We start from the raw sequence: 15,018 nt of genomic DNA on the forward strand, positions 1-15,018 counted from the left end.
CAGCTCCCTGTAACATTCCAGAACATGCCTCTACGCTTTATGGGAATCTGATTCCGTTCTCTTGCACCTCAACTAATGAGAGAGAGAGAAGGAGACATCAGATAAGAAAGTAGAAAAAAGCAAAGGCAAATTGGTGAGAATGATTTCAAAGTCTAACCATTCCTGCTGAAACACCCCAGTTCCTGAAATATTTTGGAAGGATCTGTATATAAGTGCCCCTGGGAAATAATTTCTCTGATCGGCACCTTAGCTTTTAGATTTGATTCTTTTAGCACTGAATCAACAAGTCCATTTGTGGAAAGAAGAAAGCTATTATAATGAGGCATTAAAGTACAGCCCGGGAGAGTCCACCTCCTTGCTTTAGAGAAGCCAGCCCCACCTTCCTTGACCTGGCTGACCATTTGTCTCAAGAGTCCAGAATCATTGGAGCCACCAAGGGGCTGCTCCAATTTGTCCATTTGTTCAGCAGAAACGTGGAGAATTCCTAAGGACGAGAACTTAATTTTAAATAGTGAGTTAGAAGACTATCAAGTTCAAACTCAATCTGTTCCATCTCTTCGCCATGGCTTCTGGTCCCGCCAATGCCCCTGGGCTCTCCTGACCACTTTTGTTGACTATTGCCAAACCCTGTAAGATACAAAAAAGAAACAATATTAGTAGAAAATGGATTGCCCACATTTTCAAGGCTGGGGAGAGGCATGAGCTGAAGAATTTCTAATAAAATTCTGACTCTCACACAATATGAACTTCCTACCTTTGCAATATGAAATGTACATTTTATATACAATTTCCATGCCAATTTACAGGTGTTAAATTGGGAACAGGAGTAGAGTACAGACAAAGGGGGTTAATCTAATCTAACAGCTACAGAGTTCAAACAAAGTTTGTTTCCTTTTTTAAAATATCATCTGGATGTCTGCAACATTTCATGCAAATCAATCTTAATTTACTATGTGTTTTGGCTCTTTCATAAAATAGTCTGACCATGGTATTTCTGCATTTTAGCTGTAAAATTATCTATAAATAGGGCACATATTATGTTTTTAATATATGGAATGACTCAGTATAAGAATCTAGTAGAAGAAAGAGTCCAGGTAGAGAAATCTAGCCTTTTACCAATCCCCCAAAGCATTTCTGACACCCACATGTCATTTACACTGAGGAGACCAGGTTAGAAATACTGTGTCCTTGGAATTCCTCTAGTATTTTTTACTACTACAAGCCCAGGTTAACTTTGGCCCAACTCTGCAGATCTACACATTGTCAGCCTAAGTGAGCACTTTGCAAGAACTCTCAGGTAAATTTGGGCTGCTGTGAATGATTTTGTCAGTGCCCTTGGTAACCCACTCACTGCGCTCAGCTTGATTCTGAAATTTTGTCCTTTCAGTGCATGCTGGAGGATCTGTGAAGTGGGGCCATCCCTCTGTCAATTACTGGAAGGAAGTGCAGGCTTCGGCTGCAGAGGCTGCCCTCAGATGGTGTTTGATTTGGTTGCTCAAGTGAGTGTCAAGTCAGGAAAGCACAGGGAAGCCCAATACTTGCTATTTCTTCACGAAAATTTGGAACCTCGGAGAACTCTTCCATTGAAGTTGGAGGAATTGGAGTTGGCAGCACAGAGATTCCTTGGAAGGCCTCCTCCGAGAAGTTTCTATAAGCATGCGTGTGTATATACCCTGGTTTTTACAGGAGGATCACATCCTCCAGACCACCCATCCATCTCATGCAGGCAGAGTGTGTCACTGTGTCTGTCTCCTGACGGCGAGTCTGACATTACTGGGACTTTTGTTATTGTATTGACTTGCGGCTGAGGGAGATCAGCATTGCGTTACTTGGATTTAGTATGCTCAGACTCATTTCTTTTCCACATTCCAAGAGGATTTCTTCCCTGAAAAAAAAAAGGGGGAGCATAGGAAAGCAAGTTTCAGTGTTTCTATTCAAATGTAATCCCTCATATCCTCTCTGGGCGCCCCCCAAAAGGACAGTTGTTTTTAAAAGGAAAATATCAGTTAGGACATACCATGTCACTAAAGGGACCTTTAAAAAGTCATTTGGCCTCCTGGCAGGACCACACTCTGAGAAGAGATCACAATCTATCCCTTTCTTCAAATCTCCGAAGTGTTTTTGAAACGGTTAATAATAATAAACAAGATAAGGGAATCCAGGTGCCACGGTCATGCGGGCACCAACAGCGGTACCTCTATGTTAGGTGTCAGCCAATTTACAGAACAAAGCTGACCACGTTTTATAAGTAGTATTCTAAGAAGCAAAGAATTATGGACCTTTCAGAACATGTGCTTCTATTTATTCTTTGTCATCATGCTGGGGCACCTGTGTTAGTTTTATGCCACTGCATGCCGACTCTTTGAGGAGTAGAATTCTGGTAAGTTCCAGCTGTTATTTCACCTGCGAGAGAAAAAGAAAAAAAAAGGGAAGAAAATGAACCCCCCCCCCAAAAAAAATAATAATAAACCCGACCTTCCTGGAACTTTCAATCTGAAGCACTAAAATTATTTGGGAACCAATACCACCACCAATTGAGATGGGAAAACAGTTAAAATTGCAATATATGAATTCTATTTATTAAATGCCCAGTATAAAAAATAAGACCATTAGTTCTTCCTAAAAGTATAACAGAAGTAACTAAAAATGAACAAATATAAGATTAATGTAGTGCTGCTTGTGGTTATTGTGAGAAGAGCTGGATGTCCCTGTTAATTATATTGTTTACAGATATATAATGGTTACCATTTATTATTTATGATGTACTCTGTTAAGTACTACATACATATTATCTCACTAAATACTAACAATAGCTCTATGAGCAAACTGTCAGCATCCTGCTAATCCAGACAAAGAAATACAAACTCTGAAGGTAAAGTAATTCGCAAAAGCTCTAAGAGGCAATAAGCTAGGTAAGTGGGACTCGAACTCAAGCATCTGGTTCTAGGCCCTGGGTTCAAGGCACTGAACTAGCATCTCACAGACGATGGGCCCCCCTGAACACCATGTGCGATACTCAAGGTAGAATGCCGAGGAACTTTACATGTGTAGGAATGTCATATGTTTGTTTTTTGACTCTCTTCTTCGTTAAAATGTAACATCTGTGAGACAGGGCTTTCGTCTGGTCTATTCACAGCTCTATTTCTAGCTCCCCAGAATGTGTGTCACAAAGTAGATACTCAAAAAAATACTTGCTAAATCAACCAATGACTAAAACTGATGATTTTTATTACTTGGAATAAGACAAAAGTAGGTTTGTAAAGAAAATTATTGAGAGAATGTAGGCAGGGCACAGTGGCTCATGCCTGTAATCCCAGCACTTTGGGAGGCAGAGGCGGGTGGATCACCTGAGGTCAGTAGTTCAAGACCAGCCTGGGCATATGGTGAAACCCCATCTCTACTAAAAAATACATACACACACACACACACACACTCTCTCTCTCTCTCTCACACACACACACACACGCACATGCACACACACAGAAATACACGCACACAAATATAGACCCACATTCACAAAATTAGCCCAGTGTGGTGGCATTCGCCTGTAGTCCCAGCTACTTGGGAGGCTGAGTCAGGGGAATCACTTCAACCCGGAAGGCAGAGGTTGCAGTGAGCCAAGATCGCACCATGGCACTCCAGCCTGGACATAGCGAGACTGTCTCAAAAAAAAAAAAAAAAAAAAAAAAGAAAGGAAAGAAAAGAAAATTATTGAGGGAATGTAAAGGGCACTGTTAACAAATGAAAGTACAGATGATGTGATGGAGATGATGAACATCACGAGAGGGGAATGAGACTTCAAGTGTGGCAGCGTTGTATACAGTAAGTTTCCCTTCTACACACAACTAGTTAAAAGTGAGGCTTTGGCATTTTCTGTGCACTCTAAGTCACGAGCAAGATTCATACATAAAATGAGCCCCATTCATCAGGGATATGGACGTGTCTGTGTAGATCTAGGAGATTTCTGTAGGAGGTTAGTTTTGTATTTAGAGTTTCAGTAACTAGCACTGTTAAGGAAATGGAAAAAATGTTAAATTTCTTTCTGAATTTCCCAGCAGAAATGACAATAACTCTCACACACTGATCTGCAGATAAATAGGGAAGCTATTTTTTTTTTTTTTTTTTTTTTTTTTTTTTTTTTTTTTTTTTACCATTTCTGTCTGACTTGGAAACTGAGCAGTGGCTGGTTAGCAAGAGCATTTTGTTTCCATTCCACTGTGTGTGACTGTCACCTAATACCTGTGTACTCTCAGCTTCTATATATTCGGTAAATTGTGTTGGATTAATACCTGCATGTACCACGGCCAAGAAACCAGTGTATTAAAAGAGAAAATTTTCATTATTCTATTTATATTCATTTTACCGTTGAGCCAGCCAATGAAACTGAGTTATGGATGGATGTCAGAGTACAAGGAAATAATTTTCAGTTTGAACAATTCTGCTTTATTTATTCAGAAGTTGCACATAGAGGAGGAAAAACAACAACAGTTGGCCTTTCAATGCTGAATGTTTGCACTAAGATTTGTATCATTGCACATTTTAAGAGAGGATCATGCTGAAAATGAAATTGTCTGATACTTTGGGGGATTCTGAGCTGACGGATGGCTGTGTGGATTGGGGTCTCTCACCTGGGTGATGGGTACTGCTGCGCACAGCCCCCAGCCCGGCTCACTTCCATCATCACCACTGCCTGCTCACAGCTCTCAGCGAGGGTTCCAGGTGCCTTTCATCGTTCCTGTAGTGAACATGCACCACTCAAAATACCAGTAATTAAATCTCTCATCAGACGAAATGCACAGAGCTTGAAGGCTTAAGCGTTTTACATGGGGAGAGAAAGACGGGGAAAGCAACCCGAGATAAACAGCTGTGTGAAGAAAGCCTTCTTTGGGGAGTTGGTGCAGAAACATCCTTTGGGTGGTTTTGCCATCATTGATAGGAATAGGGGATGTTTTTCTAATGTTCCTTCGATTCAGAGAGTAGGCAAAAGGAGAAACTCTTTGCTGCCCTACTCTCTAGTTCTGATTGGGCAGTGCGGCTGGGAAGCCAGGGGGTGGCTGGGGATACTGCCCTTGCCGCGCTGGTAGATCCATATAACCGGATGACTGGAAGGCTGGGCTCACTTCCAGAGATTCTTACCTGTGAGCTTCCCTGTTAGAACTGTTTGAAATAGGTGGGCATCGGCAGCCTCTTTTTACTCATTCATTCAGGTACACTTAGTGCAGATCAACACATGCCAGGTTCACTTCTTAGGGGCTGGACATTAACAAACAGTGTGATCAAAATCATGAAATCCCTGCACCCACATGGCTTATCTTCCAGTGAGAGAGAGAAAAAATAAAAACATATTTAAAAGTACAGTATAGAGATGTGGCCACTAGTATAGAGAAATAAAGAAGGAATAGGATATTGAGAATATTGGAGGAAGGGGTTCAGTGGTGAACAGGGTAAGCAGTTCGTGAAAGAGCAAAAGAGCTGAATGAATGAGACATTGAGCCCTGTGGTTACAAAGCTGAAGGGCAATTCAGGCAAAAGGAACAGCAGGTACAAATGTCCTGAATGGAATATGCCTGATGTATTTTGGGAAGAACTGAGAGGCTAGTGAAACGGAATTGGAGGTTTTCCTTTAAGAATACAGCCAGTGGGGAGTGGGATCGACTCTGAGCTTAGATTATACCCTGGGATGTTAGGTCTCAAGGGTACAGATTGTATTTTAAAAGAATCTAATTAAAACTGCAAATGGCAACTTTTTTTGATTTCTTCAAATACTCAAAAGAATTAACTTTAATATTTTAATAGGTTGCATCTTCTGTAACTAGTTTGTGGATTGTCAGACACAATTTTTCATTAATAAAGCACCATTTGGGTATAACAACTTGAAATCATTTTTTTAAAGACAAAGTCTGGTTCTGTCATCCAGGCTGGAGTGCAGTGGCACATCGGCTCATTGCAACCTCTGCCTCCGGGTTCAAGCAATTCTCCTGCCTCAGCCTCCTGAATAGCTGGGATTATAGGCACATGCCACCATGCCCAGCTAATTTTTGTATTTTTACTGGAGATGGGGTTTCACCATGTTGGTCAGGCTGGTCTCAAACTCCTGACCTCGTGATCCACCCACCTTGGCCTCCCAAAGTGCTGAGATTATAGGCGTGAGCCACTTCACCCAATGAAACCAATTTTTTTTTTCTTTTTTGAGATGGAGTTTCACTCTTGTTGCCCAGGCTAGAGTACAATGGCTTGATCTTGGCTCACTGCAATTTCCACCTCCCGGGTTCAAGTGATTCTCCTGCCTCAGCCTCCTGAGTAGCTGGAATTACAGGTATGTGCCACCACTCTTGGCTCATTTTGCGTTTTTAGTAGAGATGGGGTTTCTCCATGTTGGTCAGGCTGGTCTCGAACTCCCAACCTCAGGTGATCCGCCACCTTGGCCTCCCAAAGTGCTGGGGATTACAGGCGTGAGCCACCACACCTGGCCAACGAAACCAATTCTTTAAAAACATACTACAAGGTTTCTGATATTCTAAGGAATGTTGGCCTTTTCAGAGTTGTCCTTTGAGAAGCTGAACACATATTCTGGTAAGAGGCTATTGCTAAAAATATTTTGCATTTCCTACTTTGGAATTGTTTTCTAAAGATTGAAAAATTAAAATTTTTTGATCACCCTTTGCATTGGACATATGAATTTGATTTTTGAAAGCTTGCAAATTATTCCCAACTAGTCCTGATGATGACAGAGGGTCATCTGTTGGAAACTGACAGCAGAAGAATGAGTGTGGTGGCAGTGGAGCATTAGCTAATTGACCAAGCCAGGGCTCAGCATTTTCTCTGATTTTTTTTTTTCAAGCAATGATGAGGCACAGGAGGAGGGTGATCATGAAATTGACCTGAAAGCCTGTCTCCTGTAATGACACAAGATGTACAGATATTTTAATATATTAGTTGGCTGGTGTGGAGGCTCACACCTGTAATCTCAGCACTTTGGGAGGCAGTGGCGGGTGGGTACCAGAAGTCAGGAGGTCAAAAGCAGGCTGGCCAGCATGAAGAAACCCTTTCTCTACTTAAAAAAAAAAAAAAAAAAAAAAAAAAAAAAAAACCAAAAAAACAAAAATTAGCTGGATGTGGTGGCAGGCACCTGTAATCCCAGATACTTGGGAGGCAGGATAATTGCTTGAACCCCGGAGGCAGAGGTTGCAGTAAGCTGAGACCGCGCCACTGCACTCCAGCCTGGGCCACAGAGGGAGGCTCCATCTCAAAAAACAAAACAAAACAAAACAAAACAAAACAAAACAAAACAAAACAAAACATATCAGCTGTGCTTTTTATGGGCAACAAAGATTGTTTTCTGAATTGAAATTGCCCTTGATATTTTGACATGGGTTTGACATCTGCAAAGTTATTTAATATTAACTAAAATAAGTCATGGAAATAATATGTGTGCAACTTAGAGAGTAAAAATAAAATAACCCCCATGTACCCACCATGCAACTGAACAGTAAAATGGCACCAGTAGCATGGGAGGCCCCTGTGTTTTTCTCCACCACTGTGTTTCCTCCTAACTCCAAGGAACCACAGCTCCCCAGTTTATATATCTCTGCTCTGATCTAATCTTCTAGCCTGCTCAGGTCTCAGTTTGGTCTTCTCTCTTCTGGTGGATGGTGCCTCCTGATCCAGGAGCTCGGCCACCAGGACTGAACAAAGATGCCGAGGCACACACAGCCTGACTCTGGTGAGCACCTGGTTACTTCCAGGGATAAGGACTTTGTGTTCGGAGCTCCCTTCCCTTCTGCCAGCTCAGTCACGCACTGTACTAGATCTTCCTATGTCTTCTATTTTAACTGTGTTGTAACAGAAGTTATTTCTATGAACATCCACTTTACCCTATTTTATATTAGATTTTCAGATCACATGCTTTAAGAATAATGACCAGTTCTGAAAAGAAAACCTTGTAATAGCTTTGGCTTCTTCTTATCCAGTGTGCACTTTTTAAGTCCACATGACTTCAATAATTCATAGTGAGGAAAAAAAAAACAGAGCTTTAGGGCATCAACTTTAGAGGAATGTTCTTGTTCTATACCAGAGAAAAACAAGAGATCTTTCAAAGATGCTACAATGTGGCAAGGGGAATGAGAGAAAGGAGAATTTAGGTGCTGGAAAGACCAAATCATTTTAAAAGTCGCATGTTTCTTTCTAGTGCCAATTTCATGACAGCATCAAAGCAAGACATAACATATTAGAAAGAGTCTAGGAAGTTTCTAGTGGGAACAATTCTATATCAATTTTCACCTCATATTAAAACTTTAGTATCTTTGTAATTTTGATCTCCAGCTTATGAAACTTAGCTGACAGGGAACATTTTTTCTACACTTAAGCCTAGAAAAGTGAGTTGATTCACACAATTCTTTCATTGGGTTTGAAGTTCTGCAGAAGTGTATTCATGACTGCATTTGGTCACAGTTCATGTGATAAGCTACAGGACAGTCAACTAAAGTTTGTAGTGATTTAAAATTGTAATTAGCAAATAAATGATCTAATGAAGTATTTAATTCCTTATCAGCAAGTGGAGACCAGGATAAAGAGAAGAGCATTATCATTGCTATAAGGAAGCAGGAGAAATACATGTTTTCTTTAGCATCTATAATTTGGGCTTTTGCATATGTGTATAATTCTTTATCCAAATAGAAGTTCAACTACTCTTGTGAATTTCTTGTTTAATTTTGAGTAAACTCCTCTATATTCTGAACATTTTTAAAAAACCATTTATCCTATTTACACACCTGAAATGAAGTCTGGTTTTCCCTGGGGAAAATCTGGTAATTCCAAGACATTTCCAGAGAGAATCATCTATTCTCCATTATGCTTGTGAATGTATTGCTTCTCCTTCCTAAGCCTGAAGCAGGAGATTAAGCTCTGTTTGATACAAATAATAGTATCTTGCCTGGCATACCACCAACGAGATTGATTCATTCATTCTTTAATTTTTTAAATTACAATTTAATATAATATTTGATATTAAAGAATATATGTAACATATATGGAAACTGAAGCATAATGGTAGAATATAAACCCACACAGAAACCAGCGGCGTTTCCACTAACAGGCATTTCCCCATGTGTGCCTCTTAGGTGCCAGAAGTGAATACTATCTCATTTTTTTTTTTTTTTTTTGAGATGGAGTTTTGCTCTTTTTGCCCAGGCTGGAGTGCAATGGCATGATCTCAGCTCACTACAACCTCCACCTCCTGGGTTCAAGCAATTCTCCTGTCTCAGCCTCCTGAGTAGCTGGGATTACAGGCACCTGCCACCATGCCCAGTTAATTTTTTATTTTCAGTAAAGACAGGGTTTCACCATATTGGCCAGGTTGGTCCTGAGCTCCTGACCTCAGGTAATCCACCCACCTTGCTACCCAAAATACTGGGATTACAGGTGTGAGCCACCATGCCTGGCCTATCTCAATTTTTAAATTTTTATCATCTTTTTGCCTTTAAAAATATAATCTTATTTGTCTACATGTTTAAGCAATGTATTGCTCAACTTTTTTGAGCTTGATAGTTATAATGTTAAGTGGTCTGGGACTTTCTTTTTACATTCAGTGTTACATTTCTATGAGTCTTCCGTGTCATGTAGAATTAATTTATTTTAAACTGTTCTACAATAGTCCATTGTGTAAAGAGAAAAAGAAATCAGTGTACCAATTTTCCTACCATTGGATATTTGGGCTGTTTGCAGTTTTTTGCTCTTATGATCACTATTGCTATAAACATTCTTGTACATGCCTCATAGCACACATGTGTGAGACTCTATGGTATAGAGGTGTGAATAGTCATTGAGTAAATGTTAAATTTTATAAGATGATGCCAAATTGGTTTGCAAAGTGGCTTTCACTCCATGGGCAGTCTGTAAGAATTCCCATTGGTCTCCCCTTCTCTGCAACATTTTATATTGTCAGATTTCATTTTCTTTTTCTTTTTTTTAGATGGAGTTTCACTCTTGTCACCCAGGCTGGAGTGCAATGGTGCTCACTGCAACCTCCGCCTTCCAGGTTCAAGTGATTCTCCTGTCTCGGCCTCCCAAATAGCTGGGATTACAAGTGCCCACCATCATGCCCAACTAACTTTTGTATTTTTAATAGGGATGGGGTTTCACCATGTTGGCCAAGCTGGACTCGTACTCCTAACCTCAGGTGATCCACCCACCTGAGCATTCCGAAGTGGTGGGATTACTGGAGTGAGCCACCACACCTAGCCCAGATTTCTTAACTCTTGCCAGGTTTTGCCTCTTACTGTGGTCCTAATTTACACTCTCATGCTCACTGAGGCTGAAGGTACTGCCATGTGTATTTCCTCTATGGAGCACCTGTTTTAATCTTTTACCCATATTTCTAGTGGGTCGTTTGTCCTTATCTTGATTTTTAGAAGCTCTTTATATATTCTAGCTATGAATCATTTGTCAGTTTTACAAGCATACCTTGATGTTGCAGGTTTGGTTCTAGACCACCACAATAAAGCAAATCTCACAATAAAAGTGAGAATTTTTGGGTTTCTCAGTGCATAGAAAAGTTATGTTTATATTATATTGTAGTCTATTATATGTGAAATAACATATGTTTAAATGCTGTATATATATAAATGTGTATATATGTTATATACTTATAAGTAAATATATAGCATTATAATTTTTTTGCTGGTGAAGGCTTTCACCTCAGTGTCGATGGCCACTGACCAATCAGGGTGGTGGTTCCTTAAGGCTTGGCCTGTGGTGATTTCTAAAAATAAGACAACAATAAAGTTTTTTGTATTGATGGACCCTCCCTTCCTCCCTCCCTCCCTCCCTCCCTCCCTTCCTTTCTTCCTTCCTTCCTTCCTTCCTTCCTTCCTTCCTTCCTTTCACTCTGTTCCCTAGGCTGTAGGGCAGTGGCACAGTCTCAGTTTACTGCAACCTCCACCTCCCAGGTTCAAGCAATTCTCCTGCCTCAGCCTCTTGAGTAGTTGGGATTACAGGTGCATGCTACCATGCCCAGCTAATGTTTTGTAATTTTTTTTTTTTTTTTTAGGTAGAGACAGGGTTTCACCATGTTGACCAGGCTGGTCTTGAATTCCTGACCTCAGATGATCCACCCGCCTTGGCCTCCCCAAGTACTGGGATTACAGGTATGAGCCACCACGCCTGGTCAACTCTTCCTTTCATAAAAGATTTATCCATAGCATGTGAGGCTGTTTAACATCACTTTAGCCACAATAGAACTTTCAAAATTGGAGTCAATCATTGCAAGCCCTGCTGTTGCTTTATCAACTAAGTTGATTTAATATTCTAAATCCTTTGTTGTCTTTTCAACAATGTTCAGAACATCTTCTCCAGAAGTAGATCTCCCCTTGAGGAACCATGTTCTTTGTTCATCCATAAGAAGCAACTCTTCATCCATCCAAGCTTGATCATGAGATTGTGGCAATTCGATCACATTTTTCAGGCTTCATTTCTAATTCTAGTTCTCTTGCTATTTCCATCACATCTGCAGTTCCTTTTTCTACTGGAGTCTTGAGCCCCTCAAAGTCATCCGTAGTGGCTGGAATCAGCTTCTTCCAAAGTCCTGGTAATGTTGATATTCTGACCTCCTCCCATGAATCACAAATGTTTTTAATGGCATTCAGAACAGTGAGTCTTTCCAGATGGATTTTGATTCACTTTTTCAATTTCAAATCCATTAGAAGAATTACTATCTGTGGCAGCTATAGTCTGTATAAAACGTGTTTCTGAGGTTGTAGGACTTGAAAGTTGAGACTACTACTTGATACAGGGATTGCAAAATGGATATTGTGTTAGCAGGTGTAGAAACAACATTCATATCTTGTGTTATCTCCATCAAAACTCTTGGGTGATTAGGTGCATTATTAATGAGTGGTAATATTTTGAAGGAAATCTTTTTTTTTTCTGAGCAGTTAGTCTCAACAGTGTGATTAAAATATTCTGGAAACCATGCTGTAAACAGATATGCTGTGGCCCAGGCTTTGTTTTTCCATTTATAGAGCACAGGTAGAGTAGTTTTAATATAATTATTAAGCATCCTAGTCTTTTTCGGAACAGTAAGTAATCATTGGCTTCAACTGAAAGTCACTGGATACATTGGCCCCTACCGAGAGAGTTGGCCTGTGTTTTGAGGTTTTGAAGCAGATGTTGACTTCCCCTCTCAAACTGTGAAAGTCCTGGATGGCATCCTCTTCCAAAAGAAGCCTGGTTCATCTACACTGAAAATGTGTTGTTTCTGGATAACTTGCTGCAGTTCTGCATAAGCGCTTGCTGCCTCATCTTGCAGTTGTACATTCTAGAAACAGCTTCTTTCCATAAACATCATGAACCAATCCCTGCTAGCTTCAACCTTTTTTCCTGCAGCTCCTCTCAGTCTTCAAAAGATTGAAGAGAGTTAAAGCTTTGTTCTGGATTAGGCTTTAGCCTAAGAGAATGCTGTAGCTGGTTTTTTGTGGTCTGGTCTACACAGACCACTCAGGCTTTCTTCATATCAGCAACAGGGTTATCTTGCTTTGTTATCATTTTAATGTTCTCTGGAGTAGCACTTTTAATTTCCATCAAGAACTTTTCTTTTGCATTCACAACTTGGCTAATTGTTTGCCACAAGAGGCCTAGCTTCAGGCTATCTCATCATTTGACATGCCTTCCTTACTAAGCTTAATTATTTCTAGCTTTTGATTTAAAATGAGAGAGGACTCTTCCTTTTACTTGAGCACTTAGAGGCCATGATAGGGTTATGAACTGACCTACTTTCAATATGATTATGTCTCAGAGAATAGGGATGCCTAAGGAGAGGGAGGGAGATGCAAGAACAGCCAGCTGATGGAGCAGTCAGAATACACACAACATTTATCAGTTAAGTTCACCTTCTTATAGGGGCTCATTCTGTGGCACCATTACAATAGTAACGTAAGTGGTTACTGATCACAGATTACCATAACAGATATAATAATAATTTAAAAGTTTGAAACATTGTGTGAATTACCAAAATGTGAGGGAGGGCCACAAAGTGAGCACATGCTGCTGGAAAAATGGTGCTGGTAGACTTTCTGGATGCAGCATTGCCACAGATCTTCAATTTGTAAAAAAAGCAGTATCTGCAAAGTACAATACAGTGAAACACAATAAAATAAGGTATGCCTGTATGGGTTGCAAATAATCTCTCCTAGTTTACTAACATAATTTCCCTTTTAAGGAGTGCCATTTGATTAATAGAAATATTTATTTTAGCGTATATTATGTTTTATAGTTATGGTTCTAAATATTTTAGAGAATTGTTTCATATATTTATGCCTTTGATTTTTGCATATGGTGTGAGGTAGGTATCCAGTTTCATTTTTTTCCATATTTATAATTAATTGTCCCAGCACCATTTATTCATTAGCCCCCAATTATTCCACTGACTGATTTTCAATGCCACCTCCAACAACTATATAGTTCTTCAAATTCACAAATCTCTTTCAGGGTCTCTTTTCTGTTAATTTTGTTTCAATGTTTATGTCATGATATAAATACTATGTTTTCTTAATTTCAGTAGCTTTATATTTATTTTTGATGTCTGATGGGGTATGTTCCTCCGCTTTCTCTATTTTCCTCATTAGAAGTATTTTATCTATATTTGGTCTTTTGTTATGTTATATAAATTTAAGAATTATTTTTATCAAATTCCACAGAAGCCCTGTTGAGATTTTGGTTAGAATTTCTCAGAATGTGTTTGTTAAATAAAGATAATATTAAATTATCTCCTAAACTTTTCATTAATTTTCAACATTTAATAATCGTTCATTGTGTCACTATAGTAGGCCCTGAAGAAAGTGAAGGCACATGACCTTCAAACTCAGTGAACTAGCAATATAGTAGGACTCGGACATCCATACATAACTATAATACAACAGTAATAGCAAACTTTTTATGGGATGTAGCATGTGTCAGACATATTTTCAAGCAGTTTACATATATTGACTTATTTAATCCATAAAAACATATGAAGTAGATATTATTATATTCTATAGATAAGGAAATTGAGATCCCAAAGTAGAAACAGCCCAAATATTTATTGATGTTAAAAAGGATAAATAGTTTTTTTTTGTTTGTTTGTTTTTACAATATTGACACATCAAAATATTATCCAATGGCTGAAAATGAAGTATACACAACAACAGGAAAGACTCAGAAATATAATAAATTTGTGTAGTCAACAAATTAGAAAAGTAGACAGGTTATAGTGCAATTTTTAATAAGGATTAAATAAGTTGGAGAAGCATAGATTTCCTAATTAGCAGGGGTAAGGAAACCATAACCCTTGGTGCAAATCTGATCTGCTGCCTGTTTTTATGAATAAAGTTTTATTGGAATACAGCCATGGGTGTTCATTTATGCATTGTCTGTCGTTGCTTTTGCACTACATGAAGCAGAGTTGAGTGACAGAGACCAGCTGGCCTGCAAAGCCTCAAATGTTTATTGTATGAGCCTTTACAGAAAAAGTTTGCCAATTCCTGAATATGGCTTGGGTAACTGAGTGAATGAAATTCACTATGTTTGGAAATCCACAAGATCAGTAGTTTACTTTGGGACAAGATGAATTGGCGGTGTTAATGTGAACCCTAAGCATTTGACTCTTGATTCTCAAGCGAGTATACAGGCTTCTATACTTTGGGCATTTATTACGATATTTGCGTAGATCATTTGATGTCAACTCCAACATTGTACTCTGATTTTAATGTCCTTTTTAACTTAGGTCATAAAGGATTTTAAAAATTTAACTTTTGAGGTTGGCTATATGTTTAAAATGTCAAAACAGCAAGAAGATAAGGTTTTAAATGCTCCCGACTCAAATAAATGATAAATGTTTGAGATGATGGGTATCCTAAATACCATTATTTGATCACTGCACATTATATGTATATGTCAAGCTATTACATGTACTCCATAAATATGTACAATTATTTTGTATAAATAAAAAAATTAAAATGTGTTGTAATGATCAAATTCAATTGTCTT

General features: G+C 39.0%; 1 long non-coding RNA gene across 1 annotated transcript in view; it reads left to right on the top strand.

Annotated features, from left to right (window-relative positions):
- Positions 1 to 15,018, top strand: part of LOC141584377 (uncharacterized) — a 107,491-nt gene that overhangs the window by 33,143 nt on the left and 59,330 nt on the right. Inside the window, exon 3 of the long non-coding RNA XR_012517400.1 lies at positions 11,048 to 11,144. This is a non-coding gene — a long non-coding RNA (uncharacterized LOC141584377). The remainder of the gene's footprint in view (positions 1 to 11,047; positions 11,145 to 15,018) is intronic.

Source organism: Saimiri boliviensis, chromosome 4, assembly GCF_048565385.1.
Source record: "Saimiri boliviensis isolate mSaiBol1 chromosome 4, mSaiBol1.pri, whole genome shotgun sequence".
In the NCBI taxonomy this organism is placed as follows: Eukaryota; Metazoa; Chordata; class Mammalia; order Primates; family Cebidae; genus Saimiri; species Saimiri boliviensis.